General features: G+C 49.4%; 1 protein-coding gene across 6 annotated transcripts in view; it reads right to left on the bottom strand.

Moving 5' to 3' along the window:
* The window catches only part of Arhgap22 (Rho GTPase activating protein 22), a 157500-nt gene that overhangs the window by 50259 nt on the left and 89406 nt on the right, over positions 1-17835 (bottom strand).

Genomic DNA, 17835 nt, shown 5'->3' with positions numbered 1-17835 from the left:
GGCTCCTCCCCCTCCACCATCCTTTGAACAGTCACCACAGCCTTCTGCAAGACTGAAAGGGGGGTGTAGTCTACAGCCACCTGGCTCTTTCTCAGTCCACCTGAACTATGTGTTCAGTCGCCAAAAAACAGAAAAGTTTGCACTGGGTAGATCGCTTATCCTAGTGGGACTGTTTCTCTCTCTGAAAGATCAGTCGGCTCAATGTAAATGTTGCGTACACACACACATACACACACACACACACACACACACACACACACGGAGAGAGAGAGAGAGAGAGAGAGAGAGAGAGAGACAGAGACAGAGAGACAGAGAGACAGAGAGAGAGAGAGGATATAAATATATTTTTTTCTCTATTCAGAAAGCTAATACCCCGGGACCCAGCAACTCCATTCCCTAGCATGTGCCCCACAAGAATTCTTGTCCACATGGCTAGGGAAACTATGTATAGGGGCCATTCATTGCAGCCTTGCTGGCAACTGCTTAACACTGGAGCCAGCAAAATGTTTCTCAGTAAAGGGATTCTCTAATACAAGGAGATAAAGTGAAGCATGATCGTTGGTGTGAATCTACTGAGATGGATTCGATAGTGCTCACGAGACACAGGCCACCAGACTCTATTCTAGGCACTTGGGAGGTGGAAAACCAGCGTTGCTTCTTTTTGGAATGGGGGTGTGTGTGTGTGTGTGTGTGTGTGTGTGTGTGTGTGTGTGTGTGTGTAAGAAGCAAAGTGGGTGTTATGAGGCTAGAGGCTAGTTTTCTTTATGGTGCCAAGGTAACTGTGTAACATTCAGGTGAGACAAATCATATTCTCTCAGTATTTGTTTGCACAGGTTCATTAAGTTTTCTGCTTACTTTTGTGTGATGCCGAGGAAGACAGAACCCAGGACTCAGAAGCCCAGCCCCCACCCCCCTGCCAAGAGTGCTCTGTTGGTGTTGTTTCTTCCAGTCACTACTAGCATCTGCCTCTGCCTGGCTCTGACGCAAGGCTGTGGCCTTAGGCTGGACTGGGACCTCTCCTTTCATCTCCCAGCACAGAGGTGTTTAGATAGAGTATGTGACACAGTGTGCTAGGAGACCAAAGCTGTCCACTGTGAGCAGAAGAGCTAAGCAGACAAGGAGGATTGCTGACTGGGGCAAGCCAGGGAAAGGTTTTCCCAAGTCTTCATTCAAAAGGGAGATTAACGACAGCAGGCAGATCTCTGTCTCCCTCTCTTTGACTCCCTAGAAAGACTGGGGTGGGGCTTTGGGAGAGTCTCAGGGTGTCTGCTGCAGATCCAGAATGTTTTCACTCCTTGGGACTTGGAGCTTACAAAGAGAGCACCAGGGAAAAGCCAGCCAGCCCTGACTTCTGGTTGCTGCCAAGTCACTTATACGGTGTTAGCACCAGGCAAGATCACTTCGTCACAGACAGCTTAATGAGGCCCCAGGAATTCCAGGCTGGAGCTCCCAGCATTCAGGGAGAGGATCCGAGGGGGAGCAAGCCCCTGGGGGAGTTGTTCAACGGCCAAGTACTACATTTGGGAAGCAAGATTTAAAAGAAAACATCATCGTAGTAGCCATTGGAGGTCGCTTGTTTATCTTTCTAAGAGGAAGTGGGAAAGCTGCATCGTTGGAATGAGCCTGTTACGGACAGTCAATGTTCTCATTGCACCATTCAAATGTATTTTGGGATACTGGACTTTTCAAAACGATTTTTAATACCAGCTCCTAGGCAGTTGGGCAGACAAATGGGAAGCCAGTAGCTCTATCGTTTCTCTGGTTTCAAACCCCTTAATTCTTGGGTATATATTGTGTGTTTTTTTTTTAAATAGTTTTTCTGTTGTAAGATATCCTCAAGTGAAAAGGAAAATAGCATTCACTAGATACTTCCTACCCTGTGCCATGCCATTCAGAGAGGTTAATATCTGTTAACTATAAAAAATAACCCCACTAGGCACCTGCTATAATATTCCACTTACAGAAGAAAAGAAAAAAGGAATTGGAATTTGAGAAGGGGAAGAGACTTGCAGACTTGCTTCAGGTCAGGGAATTGAGGATGGGCTGACCAGCCAGGCAGGTGGATGAATGGATGTGCGAATAGGTTGGTAGAGGAAGATTAATGATGGATTGGCGGGTTAGTGATCAGATAGATGTGTGGCTAGGTGGGCGGGTAGGTGAGTGGATGAATGGGTGGATGGTCAGATGCATGTGTGGAGAGGTGGGTGGGTCAAGGGGTGGATTAATAGATGGATAGGCGGATGGATGTGTAGATAGGTGAGTGAATGGATAGATGATGGAGTAGATGAGTGAGTAGATGGCTGAATGGAAAAATAGTTGAATAGAAGGTTGGATGGATAGAGACTGATTGGTTAGATGAATACGTGCATAGGTAAATGGATGGATTAGCAAGTAGATGGATGGCTATGGGGATGAATGGAAGTGAACAGATGAATATATGCTGGTCAATGGGTAGTTAAAAATATGGATGAATGGATGGATGATTGGGTGGGTGGATGGGTGGATGGTATTTCCTAAGTTTGGTCCAGGGTCTTAGGCTACAACAGGAAAAAAAATTACACACTAAGCACAGAATTTGGTTAAAAATATAGTTTCCTGAACATAGCTCTGCACCCCAAATAATGTGATTCCAAACTTTCTGGAAATGAGCCAGTATCAGGACCATTTAATTTGTTAAGGCTCCAGGCTCAATCCACTCTGGAGTGGGAATGAAGGTAGCCCCTATACACACCACAGGGCATAGGCGCCTTAGCTACGATGGCGAATTACAGGAGGAAGGCAAGATGACAGCTGGGAGTGTACTATAAGTAGGAGTTGCCCCATCTGCCCAGAGCACCTCCTACAGTCCCGTTTTTTCTGGAATCCAGAGGGCAATCGTGAGCTTGCACAGCTGCTTTTAAGATGGCTGAAGCTGCCAGGTTTTCAATCCTGAGCCCTGGTGAGAGATATAGATCAGGCCATTCAGGGAGTTCCTTAGGAGCTTCCAGGCTTGCTGGTTATAGTTATCTGCAGGAGTTCAGTTGGTCCCTCCCACAATACCCAAGTAATGATGCCATCTCGGGGTAGATTCAACCCTGGGCAGCTTGAGAAATGGCAGAAGTGGAGAATGCCATCTTTACTGCAGGTACTGCTTGGGGGGGGGGGCACACTATGATTGCTCCTCCCTCCTTACTTTTTTTCCTTTCTTCATGTACCAACAGTGGGCCAATACAGCCAAACCCTGATAAATACAGCCCATGAGTCGAGCTCCCGCAGTACCAGGACTAAGGGCTATAAGAGATCTTATTCTGCCAATAGCAGACAAAGACAATGTGGTGGTTTGCATATGCTTGACCCAGGGAGTGGCAATAGTGGAGGTGTGGCCTTGTTGGAGTGGGTGTGGCCTTGTTGGAGTGGCTGTGGCCTTGTTGGAGGAAGTGTGTCACTGTGGGAACGGCCTTTAAGACCCTTGTCTTCTCATGTTTGCCTTCAGAACAAGATGTGTAACTCACAGCTCCTCCTTCACCATTCCTGTCTAGATACTGTCATTTTTTCCGCCTTGATGATAATGGACTGAACCTGTAAGTCAGCCCCAATTAAATGTTGGCTTTTATAAGAGTTGCCTTGGTCATGGTGTCTCTTCACAGAAGAAACCCTAAAAAAGACAGAGTGTTCTACAGAAGAAGAGATTAGCCCCCTGGAATGGGCAGAGGGTTCTTCTACCTGAAGAAACTTAGCCTGCCTTGGGGTGGGGAACCCCAAGGTGTGACTGTGATGAAACCTGTGTCTCCCACTGCTTAGCCTGGTGCTATAGTCAAGTCAGGATTGCAAGGGGAGATTAGGGCAGGGAGAAATGAGAAAGCAACAGTACAAAGCAGGTGAGAGGTGCAGGGGCTCAGATACAGCAGGTCAGAGAACGTAGCATCAAAGAAGAACAATGTGCTGACTGGGTGGTCCCTGGGTCTCACGCCTAACTCTTTGAATTTGGGCTGCCCACACCCTGCTTAAAGAAGAGTGGTCAGTTCTGGGAAACCATCCCCTGTGAGCAAAGTAACCAGGCTGAAACCATCACAATGCAGGAAGGCCAGCCTTGCTTTGGACAGACCACATGGAGAACTGGGTCAGAACAACTCACATGCATGAGAGGGAGGCCACTTGGATGTGCGTCTCCCAGTGATACCAGAGCGATCAAGAAGGGATGTCCTGTCAAGCATGTTCATTCTGCAGAACAGTGAGGCAGCAGAGACACACCAAGCTTCATGGTGCTTTTAGGAATTGTAGAGTATTTGGGAAATTGTTTCCTCTTAAATCAGGAAGTACTTGGCTGAGAAAAACATCCCCATCTCCAAGGGGATGGAAATTCTATCAAACATGTCCATCTACCGCTGGTGACCATCTGGAGAGACGCAACTGTGAAAACTGTCTGGCGGGGGGGGGGGGGGTCAGCTCTGGAGAGGGAAGGGCCTGTCAGAGTGGGGCAGACCCTGAGAGCATGCTGTGAGCTCTGTCAGAAGAGGACAGTCTTTGGCACATCTGTAGAGGCCACTCCTAGGTCCAGGACGTGGGAGCAGGGTGGTAGAGGAGCTGGGCCAGTTAGATTCACCAGCCCCAACCAAGAGCTCTTTAGTTGCAGGGGACAATGGTTATGGGAGGAATGTCTTGCAGCTCCGAATTCCCACAGAGAAAGACAAGGGAAACAAGGGTTGCAGAGAAATTCCTAGGATACATTTTTTTTTCCTGTTCCGGTGGCCTGAAGCCACTGAAGTTGGCCAGACTGCCAAGGCAGAGATTTTACAAGGCCCATTGTCCTCCCCTAAGTCACAAGCTCAGCTACTTCTGCCCCACCTGCTCTTTCTGAATTTCTCTCTTCCCTTCCCTACTCCTAGGACAAACACCACCGGGGAAGAAGCAGGGAGCTGCTGCCTCAGCCGCTGCCACAGCTGCTTGCTTGCAGCCGCAGATGGGTTTGGCCTCAGCTCCAGATACTTGGTGTGTCTCTGTGGGTCTGGCTGCATGTCTGTGTTCTAGACAGAGGAGAGGCAGTCTGGACAGCAGTCACATAGTGGCCCGTGGGCTTCAGTAATCAACACATAGCAAGCACCTACTGTGTGCCAAATGATGTTCTGAGATTTCTGCATGTGTGAACTCATTAATCCCCACAGGAGCCGTGTTATAATCCTGGTGTATAATTGGGGAGATCAGACACAACGAGGTCAAGTGGCTGATTGTCCATGCTCGATTTTGGTACCCATGATCCTCAGCTCAGACTTGGGGGACTGAGACCACCCTGATGCGTCTGCATTTTCAGACGATTTTCAGTCAACAGGACATGCTGACCTTTCAAGTCTACAGCAGCATTCCCAGGACAGACACCAAGATGAGCTCCTTCGCTGTGAACTACTCCTGCCTAGTGTCAGAATCACTTATCAGGGTCCCAGCATTGCACACTGGGGAGTCACTGGTATGCCTTGCCGCTGATGCTGCAGGAGGGGTCTTGGTAACCACATGAGTCTCTGCCATGGGCAAGCCCTGGGGTTGGTACCTTATCTACCACAGGTCACTCATGGGGAAACACTGAGACCAGCTTACAGCAAGCCGTTGACATGGCAGGGCACTGGGCCCATTTTCAAGGTGGCTGGTATGCAGTGCTGTAGCTAGTGCCCCGCCCCCAACTTGATTGTCGTCATCCCATAAGGACTCTTTTCTGCTCAGGCCGCCATTTTTTCTGAGTCACTACAAGGAGGAAGGAATAGTACAGCTCCACGAAGGCCCTCTGGAATTCAGGATCCTTTTGGGACATCACTGTCCCTTTCTGGATACCTCTACCTTTGCTCAGGAGATTTTAGGGACCAGTGATGCCATGATGACTAGAGTTCAGGTGAGTACCGGTGTGCGGGGAAATGGGCCACTGGATGCCCAAGCCTGTGGTTTAAAGCCGCTTTGCCCAGACCAACGCTGATGCCAAAGTTAAAATCCAGTTGTCTCTTTACCGGGAGAGTGACTGGGACAGAAGATCCTGAATGCCCATGAAGACTGTCACATGTGCAGTGCCCAGTACGCTTTCTTGGGAGAACAGTGGAGATACTAAAGCTGGGAGGTGGGAGGAGGGCAGGGTTGGGAAAAAACACTCCCCACCCCCCAACCCCTAGCCCCGCCTCCGCCGTGCATTGTGGTCCCTGTTGCCACCTAGTGGTGGAAGAAGAAAAGACCAGGGCAATGATCCAGAGTGTCTCTAAGCCAATTTGTCGGATGCCCAGCAGGCCGCCTGGCAGAAGCTGCCCCCTGCTGTGTGCTCAGAGCACAGAGGCACCACTGGGTAAATAAATGCTCTATCCCCTGGGTTCTTTATGTAGTGGTTCTCAAGTGTGTGTCCTGCTTTTTGGGAATACCTTAAGGTTAATTCTACTCATTCTGGAAGAAGTTTGGCGTTGGGGACAGTGGGCATGAAATAAGGTCCTTTCCAAGCCATACTTGGGACTGCTGGTGAGGTGATAGGGATGTGGCCATGGGCTGATGGGAACCTGGGAATCTCAGAACAACATCTTCCCCGGAGGGACAGGACTGCCAGGACTGACCTCCCCGGTAGGCTGAGGCCTGTCAGTGCCAAGTAGCCTTCTCCACACTATCTTCACTGCCCCCTCCCCAGGTAATCTGCATTGGGTACATTTGCTCAGGTTTTACTTTCCATAGCCTGGCTATCCCATACCCTCCCGGGTACCAAACCCAGGAAGCATTCTTTATAGACTCCAGACTGGGGATCTGCAAGGAGGCATGAAATTAATTCTCCAGAAATCAATCTGTCTGTCTGTCTGTCTGTCTGTCTGCCTGCCTGCCTGCCTGCCTGCCTGCCTGCCTGCCTGCCTGCCTACCTACCTACCTACCTACCTACCTACCTACCTACCTATCTATCCACCATGAAAATACTGTATTGGTGTGTCTCCTTGCTTCCAGAAACGAAACTCTTGTGTAAATCAGTCCTCAGATTTTCCCTCCTCCCCAGCTCTCCTAGCTGATCACTCCTTTTTCTGCCTATAAAAGAAATCCCCCAATCTCTGCTAAACCACTCAAAATTAAAAAAAAAAAAAAAAGCAAACCCACCACCTAGGGCCACAAAAGGCCCTCTATACAGGAATCGGAAGACACTGGCTATTGACTGGTCTTGCATTTACATACCCAAGAGAGCCACTTAAGTGGCCCTTCACAGGACAAAGATCAGCTTCTCTGGGGTTAGGGGAAGAAAGCAACCGTCCGCTCTCCACATTCCTGCAGTGCACACCCTCATGGAAGGCTGCTTCTTGGACGCATCTAGGGGACTGCTCTTTGCTTTTCCCACATTCTTCCTGCTACAATACTGTGGAGAACTACTCTACACCAGGCATGGGAACTCTCAGACCAGAGGCCCCGCTGGAGCTCTTGACTATTCGCAGATAACTAGAGCAGTGGGACCCCATCTCCCTGTCCACTGGCTGACTGAAGGTCTGTCTTCTCTGACCCCACAAGCTCTACATTGGCCTTTATCTAAAGGTCTGGTTTTTCAGTGTGCTGGGGGGTTCCATCCTTCCTCCACAGAGGCCATGGGGGTACTGTCATTTGAATGTGTTTTCTGAAGGTTCATTTGTTGGATTTGTATGTTGTGTGTGTGTGTAGGTAGATTATTAGAAATAGATGAAGTTATGAGGGTGGGACCCTGGGATGGGACTAGTGACTTTATAAGAAACGAGGAAGGGCCAGGAAGAGGCTTAGTCAATCAAGTACCTGCTTGCAAGGCTAGGACTTGAGTTTGATACCCAGAACTCACATATAAGCTAGACAGTTCCAATTTCAGCACTAAGGGAAGGCTGAGGCAAGAGGATTTGGGGCTTGCAGGCCAGCAAATCTGTTGGAATCCATGAGCATCAGGTACAGTGAGAGACCCTATATCAAAAAATTAAGGCAGAGAATAAATACAGAAGACATCTACTGTCAGCCTCCACAGTTGCATGCCATACACGCACACACATGTACACACATGTACACATGCACACATGTACACATGCACACATGTACACACACATGTACACACGCACATGTGTACACACATGTACACATATGTACACACGCACACATGTACACACACATGAAATGGAAAAGCAACACAGACCAGGGCTAGCATACTCCCTCTGTCTCACCACAAGATGCCTTTACTGTGTAGCACACTGCGTAAGATGCTATGTGAGGTCTAGGTCACCAGAGGCTGAGCACAGTGGTCGCTCACTGTCATGTGTCAATGTCAACTAGTATTCTTGGTCATCGGCCTGACTTCATCTGGAATTAACTAAAACCCTCACATGGAAGACACACGTATGGGAGATTTTTGCTTAATTTGGAGTAGGAAGATCCACTTCTAATCTGGATCTTTGAGGTAAGAAGATCTCTGAGGCTTCTGCTGGAAGCCTGTGTAAGGGTATGGAAAAGGGACGGGCCCTTTTTCTCTTTGTCCGCTTGCTCTTGCCTTGCCGTCAAGTCCATTTTGTTACTGGCATCAGAGACTACTTCTTTGGGATTCCACTGTATCCTGGAGGTGAGCTGGGACATCCAGCCTTATGAACTGAGCAACTACTGGAATTCTTGGACTTCCTTTCACAGCCTTTGTTGTTCTAGCTGTACCACAACACACCCTAAGTCATTCTAATAAATCACACACATACGCACGCACGCACACACACACACACACATGCACGCGCACACACATGCACACATGCACACACTCAGGCGTGAGAGAGAGAGAGAGAGAGAGAGAGAAATTCATTCTATAATTCATTTACTTCAGAGAAAACCCTAACTAAATACACACACTTAGTCTTCCCAGACTCCAGAACCAAGAGCTAAATCAACACTGTCACCCACCGTACAACACTCAGTCATAGCAACCTGGTGAAAGGACTCAAGCCAGCTCCAGCGTGGCAAGCACGGCTCTGGCAGGCCTTGCCCTTCTCCCTGGTTCCCTCTGCTTTGCTAAAAAACCGTTAGATTCCATTCCTAAAGCTACCCACCAAGGTCTGTTCCCTTATTTGGCCACCTCCTCTTCCTGAGGCTGATTACCAAGGTGCAGCTAGCCAAGTACTAAAGTGTAGCAGTCAGAGGCCCCTTTGGCTCACCTGACTAACACGCCTAATTAAGGGGCTGGAGAGATGGCTCAGCGGTTAAGAGCACTGACTGTTCTTCCAGAGGTCCTGGGTTCAATTCCCAGCAACCACATGGGATCTGATGCCCTCCTCTGGTGTGTCTGAAGACAGCTACAGTGTACGCGCATATATAAAATAAATAAATCTTTAAAACAAACATGCCCAACTAAAATTAAACACTAATATGGAGTTTCCCCCTTTACCTCAGCAAACTGCTGTTTGCCTGTGTGTCAAGTCCGTCTCCTATCTACCCTATCTACTCCGGGACAGATAGCCCTCTCCTCCTTCTTCTCCCTTGTTCCCTTCCTCTTCTCCTCCCTAGTCTGCTATTTCCTGTTTTTGTCTCTGATCCTCTGCCCTCTGTCCCTCTGGGGAAAATAAATCTCCTTTGTGCTGAGAACTTGGGGATCCTGAGCCCCTACTTTTCCTTTCGCCTCCAAAACAGACTAAGGGAGGCTCTCGCATCCGCTGAGCGCCTGCTTTGTGCTAGGCGCTGCTCCACCCGCAACCCTAAACAAGGACTCTCAAACCATAGCTAGGAAGCAGCCGGTGCTCCCATGGGCCCTTAGATGCCTACATCTCTACTCCTGCCCCTAAACCACAGGGTCTCAGGATGGATCCCAGAAGCCCCGGGCTGGTGCTGCAGGCAGAGGGACTAATATAACATGGCGGGAAGCACTGGGCAGAGAGGACTGTCAGGAAGACCAAGGCCACACTATGGGAGGACAGTGGGAAGAGGGGCTGTGTCTCCTTACTTCAGTCCCTGAATGTGTGCTGAGGACCCCCAAGATCAGCACAACTGGTGTCTGAGGCAAAGTGCAGTGTCGAGGGCAGGAGCCATTCTCAAGTCTGCTGTGGCACAGAGGGCTGCCGTAATACGTACGCACGCCCTACGCACGCATGGCGTGACTTAAAACAGCAGACACTGGGAGAGATCTGAAGAGCAGAGATCGGCAAGATGCCAGCAGGACCTTCTGCCTCTGAGTCTCTAGGGAAGCCCCCTTCCTTGCCTCTCACAGCCTCTCGTGGCTTCCCACCTTTCTTAGCATTCTTCGGTGTAGGCCTCAGTCAGTCTCTTTCTCCACCCCCAAAAGGCTCTCTGTCTCTGTGTCCCCTGCTTCCCCACAAGGATTCAAGGCACTGGATTTAGGGACTGTCCAGCTTGGATTCAGTTCAGCTAATTGCATATGAAAGCACCCTACTTTCAAATAAGGTCAGACCAAGGTGCCAGTGGGCAGGAATTCTAGGGGACAGTAACTGCCCGGTACGGTAACCTCCCTCCTTTTGCCAGTGGCCCCCATGTCCATTTGTCTAAAGTCAGCAGGAACAGTGGATGCCAGGTGATTGAAGGTCTCGATCTGCTATCTCTCTGAAGCTCAATTCCCGGCCTTCTCACACCCCAGCACAATGCTGCTCCCACGGAAAATGCTGAATTACTAGTATTTTTTTCTTTCAAAATTACAATCACTCACGCTTGGGCGTACACTGCAGGACTTGGTTGGATATCGTTGAAGAGCATTTGGTTAGAGAGGGGCTTTTCCTGGGGCGGTCTATACTTCCGTAGGTAAAATCCTGTGTTTCAAAAAAGACATCTCATGGGCTAAATACAGTGTGCCTTCAGGCCAAAATCAGACGAGGCCATGGGCCTGGCATGCAGCTCAGCTTGTAGCTTAAGAGCTACGCTCCATTTCTGGTCACTATTTGTCACTTCCTGTACCCTTTCTGTTCCTCAATGATTGCTCCTTCACGGGTGTCCTTGAGGCAAATATCTTTTGAAGGCCATGCCCCACGCTCTGAGTGAGAGCTCACGGATGGACTTGAGGCTGTTTTGTTCTGGGCACTGCTTTCCAAACTCCTGAATCACACTAAGCATTCACAACCTACTGTCAACGGACTCTGTTCCAGCTCTGGTCTAGGTGAGGCCCCTGGATCAGTATTTCCAGCGAGTCCCCTGGGGATGTTGATGGAGCTGACCCACTGACCCAACCCAGAGGAAGGATTTAAAGAGCAGCCTGGTCCATGGGTGCCTGGCTAAAGTTTCCTAGATAGAGGACCCCAAACTTGGACTTGGATCCCTAAGGTAACCTGGATCATTCAACCCCCCATCTATTAGTCCTCTGCCACATTCCTTCCCACATCCTAGATTTATCTAGGGCTTTATATATATCTTCATTTTGAGTTGGCATGGACCACACCTCCCCCATATACCAGCCTCCAAGTCTGGCACCCTGTCGCTGCCGAGAGCTTTGTCCACAGTCCTAGCTATCCCAAGGTTGTGGTTTCCATCAATAATCAGGGTTTCTGTTGGCCTCCCCCTAAGAATGGTACCCTGGAGGGAGTCTTACCTAGACTGGAGCCTCACTTTGTACTAGGGAGCTTTGAAATAGTGACCACTCTGTGCCACATCTACATAAAGCACACAAATGTGCTATCCATTCACAGCCACGTTGGGATACATAGTCACCGTGCATGCTTGTGAGGTGCTGTATTCCCATGTAAGTGTGTTTCAGTCAAATGCCATTTCTCTGGGTTGGGGAAACTTAAAACCTGCCCACTAGCTGTTTTGTGAATTATAATTGTCAACCGCAGTTTCCCACTGTGCCATCGAACATTCAGTTATTCCTCTCCTGCAGCTACACCCTTGCCTACACCGCCCTAGTGTGAGGTGAGAACTGGCTTCCGCTCACTCTCTTTCTACAGGAAAGCTCTGTCACTTTAAGAACCTCATGCTGTTTGTGTCCTGCAGAAACGTGAAGTAGGAGAATCAGGTCCTTTGTCGCCCTAGTAACATGGCCAATGACACTTGAAGGGACAGCAGGTGGCCTCTCATCCTGTCACTCTGCAAACACATACCCAGACCAGGTTTTCCGTGAAGGACCAGCCACACAAAGGCAGGCAGGCAGATGAGTGCCTCACACGGGTGTCTACGAAGTCAACTAAACTGTAATGTTATACGGTGTGCATATCTAGACAGTCAGGCTGTCCAGGGAATAGCTCTGGTGGGACAATACAGGCGACCCCCGACTATTTCATTTTTAACCACTGTATAATGTATTTTTAGAAGACATATGGGGACTGTGCGTTTCTGTGGTAAGCTGCATGGCCTTCCGCCACCATGTGTAATGGCAGATCATGGTAACTGCAGACCACCTCTCTGAGTTGAAGACATTCACAACCTCTACTCTAGCTATTCTGTATTTGTAACTGTTGACAGCAATGGTAACTCTCTCGTGTTATCAAACATCAGACATTATTCCCCCTATCAAACTGCCCCCTCGCCCTCTAAACCCTTTCTCCAGCCCTCCCCACCTCCTACCAACCAGTATTTTATTTCCTCTTCTTAGGGGTCATCTTTTTAGCTCCCACAAGTGAGGACACACCTTTTCTCTCTACTTGATGATCTCTGGTCCCACCCATGTTGCCACAGAGACAGGATCTCATTGTTTTACAGGAGGTACTTTCTGACCGGCCTAGTCAAGAGAAATGGCTGGTGTTTAATCACCTTGTGGAGACCATGACCTCCATGTGCAAGGAGGAGGGTAAAGGTGGTTTTCCGTGGTACCCTCCCCTGTACAAGGAGGTTCCAGTGGAAGGTCTCTGATGCACTGCCGTGGGATTTGAGCGGGAGCTGAGACTCTTGGGGAACCATCTCTGCAGGACATGCTGAACAATGCTCTCAGTAGAACCACAGAGCTGAAGTTACTGGTCCAAGTTTTCCTGGTTAGTGGCCGGTTTAAATTAATTTGTTTACATTATGTCAAAAAAATCTGGCGTTCAATTCAGTTATTAGAAATCTTTTAAGTATGTTTAAAAGAACTTGGGCGCACGTGTACTTCCTGAACCACATATTTACAAAATACAGGTCTAGAGTAAATGTTTCCAACGAAAACTACTGTTTACATCCATGATGGAGTGCTTAGGCCTAAATGGGACATCTATGTTGCTCCCTCCAAGGCTCAGGGGCAGCATGGAAGAGGGGAAAGAAGGAACGTAATTGTCGGGGGGCAGAAACAGGTAGAGAGTACATCTTCTGGGTATAGCTGACTGTTCATGAGCCCACTGCAGCTAGGGTCCTGCTCAGACTGGACTGGGTCTGACGAGATTCTTCGTCTGTGGGGCCCCACGCCTCCCCAAGGTTCTGTAGGGAGTTAGATGCTGAGGGCCACTGATCCCCACCCCCATCCCTGCCACCACCCGCGCTCGGGCAAGCAACCCTAATAAGACTCAGTGGGTCCCCCGGAACCCGAGGAGTAGGAGGGGGACCGCTGGGAAGGAGAAGGGTTCCAGAGGGAGACGAGGGGGCTGCTGAGAGAGGGTGTGGGGAATGAAAACAATTAAAACCACGAATGTATGAAATTTGCTGAGAACGAAGACGTGTGTGAAGGAAAGGAAAACTGAAATGTAGGTGCCCAAAGCAAAAAGCACTCATTAAATTTAGAAAGAAGATTAAAATATTTCAATGGCATCTAGAGGTTGATAGAGGACATGCTAGTGTGTTCCAGGCTCTGGGTTCAACCCCCAGTCCCTGGACCTCCTCCTACCATTTTACTAATGTTGGGGTGCTAATACTTGGGACCCCGTGGGCTGCGTAAAGCACGTTATTAAATACTTTTTACCCCGTATTACTCAGTTTCTTCTGTGGATGGTGGTTCCTAGCAGGTAAGTTAGTCACCACCCACGACCTGCTTATGGGTGTTGCTCGCAGGGACACCTCCCCAAAGGACACCCTCGGGAGTTTCCTGCAACCGCTCCTGTGCTGAGCTGAGAGAGTGTGAGCCTAGTGAGCAGGTCAGACCACAAAGCAGGAAAGTGCAAGCAGCCACTCTAGAATTTGCTGATTCTTCCACACTTGCTGGTGGGAGTTTCTAATTTCATCTTCAGAAATGACCCGGCTTCTGGAGCTCCTCAGGCGAGCTCTGTGGGACTGCACAGCGTCCGTCGAGCTGAGATGCAGGATGACTCGTACCAGGTGCCAAGATAGCACCGTATCAGCCTCCCTCCCTGCCCAGCCTGCCGCGGTGATCAGGGCTGTTCCTGGCATGTCAGACACACAGTATTGCTCTCCTTCTACACGGCAATCCTGGTGCTGGCTCCCTTTCAAGGTCAGGTCTTAGAGATAGCGGATTCCAGACCTCCAGCATATTCCAAACTGCTGGCTGCATCAGAAGAGTCAGCTGTGAACTCTAGGCTGGTGGGCAACGAACACTTAGTGACATTCAGCCTCCCCAGAAAAGGGCATGCGCCTCCATGATCCCAGCACAGCTCCTGACCCCTTGACAGTCCTGCTGCCTGGCCCTCCCTTACAGCTCCTGGTATCTGGCTGATTCCACGTGGTCGTACAGCTTTCTTGCCCATTCTTCCTCTCCAGGCATTATCTAGAGCTAGTGTCTGATACTTGCCCCTGGGATCTTTTATGAAGTTTGCTGAGCAGTGGAGACTTGAGAGCCTGGTTAGTAACCTGGCTGAAAGCCCAGGCTTCTGGTCTACATCCACCAGTCCACCTGCCTCCCCGTGGGAGCACCACGTGGATACTGCAAGAGAGAGGTTAGCAAGGAGTTACAGTGCTTTGCTGACTACTTAATTCATGAACGTCTCCTGCGGAATGGCCTGCCCAGTACCCTGTCACTCCCAGCACAGTGTGCCAAAGCAGATCCCCCACTTCTTGACCCTTCCCTGTGGGTTTAGAGGGAGGCCTAAACTGGGCTGAGGGCCAGACACTCACAATGCCGAGAAGTCCCCGTGAGTTCAAGTGTGCAGGGATGGACAGGACAGGGTTTACCAGGATACTACTGGGGTAAGAGAAAAGTCTACACAGAAGATGCAGAATCCCCAAGTGCAGCCGTTTTTTGGGCGGGGGAACCTTGATCCTCTAGGCCTCAGAGAAGAGCTCTGGCCTAGTGCTAGCTCGAGATGTAACTCTTCCAGCCTCTGGCTCTGGGAGTCTAGCAAATTATGAGGCTTGTTGGAATGGAGGTTCCTCACCTGTAATTGTGGGATCCATCAAATTCCAATATTCACTTACAGGGTACTTTGGAATAAAGGAGTTAGCACAGGTTAGTCCTGGGGCTAGTGAGGTTAGCCTGACGGTGCTTAGCCTTCCCATAAAGGATGAGTGCACACAATAAATACTTCTCAGGCACCCATATCCTGGTGTACAACCCCAGAAACCCAACATCTCTCATTTATTAATCATGGAGAAGTCATGCTAACTCTGTTTCTGAGCCCTACTCTCCCAGGCCAGTACTGGGAAGAGGAGAGGGCTCCCTTTTCTGTGGCACAGTTTCCAGGCAGAGTTCAGAAAAGGATTATGGGATTTGGTCCGAGGTGGTCAGCTGGTATTGTCACACACACACACACACACACACACACAAGCATACACACACCATCCCTCTGGTATTGTCACCTGCAGAGCTGTCACACACACACACACACACACACACACACGCATACACACGCACATACACACGCGTGCGCGCACACACACACACACATGCACACACACACTATCCCTCTGGTATTGTCACCTGCAGAGCTGTTACACACACACACACACATGCACACACACATACACACATTCACACACACACGCACACACACACTCACATACATGCACGCACGCACGCACACACACACACATACACCATCCCTCTGGTATTGTCACCTGCAGAGCTGTCACGCACACACACGCACACACACACCATCCCTCTCCTGCTTGACTGCATCTGCCTGGGTCAGGACCCTGGTGCCAGTCCTACAGCCAGCTAACTTCCTTGGTGGCATGGCCTGTGTCCTGGGATATGTCATCTTCATGGGGCACAGCCAGGAGAATAGTGTCTACCTTCTCTTTCCTTCTCCACAACAGATTTGGTGGGGAGAAGGGCACAGCTGGGTGTCAGTGCCCACCGAGGAGAGGGGACCAAGGCAGCTTTCTGCTTCCAGCAGTAAAGGTGAACAAACCGGTAGCTCTAGACGGAGCCCCCTCCTCTTCCTCTGTTGTTAATAATTACTGTCACTGCTTTATTTAACGTCTCCTCTGGTTCACTATCCATTAGTCCTCCCTCAGTCCTTTCCTGAAGATTGAGTCTCTCAGCCGCCACCATAGGAACTTTCTACTTGGGAGGCAGCTGCAGGCAGATCTCTGAGTTCCAGCCTGGTCTACAGAGTGAGTTCCAGGACAGCCAGGCTACACAGAGAAACTCTGCCTCAAAACATTATCATTCATATGTGTGTGTGTTTATATGATATATATATATATATATATATGATTACACGCGCACGCGCGCACGCGCGCACACACACACACGATCTACAGTGCATCAACTGGATTTATTTTTCTTGAGATACCTCTGGTGCCCTCAAACCCTGAGAGTCCCAGCAGTGGCCCCCTCTCCCCTCTTCTCTCAGCTCTAGGGTCAATGATCCCATGGAGGCTCCACATTCTGTATAACTTAGGAAAGAGGTGCTTTGCGCCAAGTTGCAGTCTGTATCCTATATGCATCAGGCTGTTATTTGATTCTCCTTGCCTGGTCACCATGGAAACTCCAGAGGGCAGCTGTGGTGGTTTACACCTTTAAGCCTAGCACTCGGGGGCAGAGGCAAATGCCTCTCTATGAATCTGAGGCCAGCCTGGTCTACATAACCAGTTTTAGTCTGGTCATCAAAATAAGACCCCATTTCAGCACCCCACCCACCAAAGCTACACATTAGGCAATCCAAGCAAGACACAAAGTGCTGGCAAACACACTTTTCTGCTCTCCTGGATTTAGCAAGTGGAGGCCTGCATGTTATGTATACCGACTAGGAGGACATGGGGTCATGTACAATAGCCAGACAATAGGAACCCTGCATTCATCCCCCCAATAACATTGTCCTCCTATGGCTTGCTCAGTGGCTGGACCTGTGGTTCTTGGGCTCTTTGAAGCCCAGCTAAGAGTTGCTTAGAGATTGTTACACACAATTGGTGTTAGCATTGGCAAGTTCGTCCACTAGGTGGCACTCACACCACTGCTTTTTTTTTTTTTTTTTTTTTTTTTTTTCCATTTTAAACTGTGTTTACAGCCGTCATGTTGCATAGGACTGAAGGCTGTAATAGGATCTATGAATTAAACCTAACTAGACGGTTCTAAGAATGATCACATTTCCAAGGGATATCAAGTTTTCCTTCTTGGGCAATGAGGGTACCCAGTGCAGAATGAGGGATGTTCCAGTCTCGGGCTCTTGCCAGAACACTGTCAGTGCGTCTGTCCTTTCTCTTCCTGTCCTGCCATTGATTGCGGGGACACTGGATTCAGGCTTCAATATTAGCTGTCTTTCTGTCTTTTTCATTTCTCTGTGCCCAAGACCTATCACTCAGGCACCTTCGGAACGGTGGGGAAGCCCTATCCAAACAGAGCACCCCTCTCTTACCGAGACTTTTGTTCATGTACTTCAGTGCTGGGAGACACTAACATGGACCCTCACAGCCATATTTCCTGTTTCTGTCCCCGGGTAATTGGGCCTCAACCTAGTAAGGAAATTACTTACTTTGTCTCAAGCTCAGAATGGTAGGTAATGTCCCCTGACTCTTTAAGGGCAGAGATTGTGCCCTGCTCTCGCCAGGGGCTCTGGAGACCAGCTCGAGATCAGACACACACCACAGGTTACTGGGTTTGGAGTGAGAAGGCTCCTTGAGCTTCTTATGGCGGCTCTTGTT

The sequence above is a fragment of the Rattus norvegicus genome, chromosome 16 (genome assembly GCF_021556685.1).
Source record: "Rattus norvegicus strain SHRSP/BbbUtx chromosome 16, alternate assembly SHRSP_T2T, whole genome shotgun sequence".
Classification (NCBI taxonomy): domain Eukaryota; kingdom Metazoa; phylum Chordata; class Mammalia; order Rodentia; family Muridae; genus Rattus; species Rattus norvegicus.
This window is presented reverse-complemented; position numbering and strand designations above follow the sequence as displayed.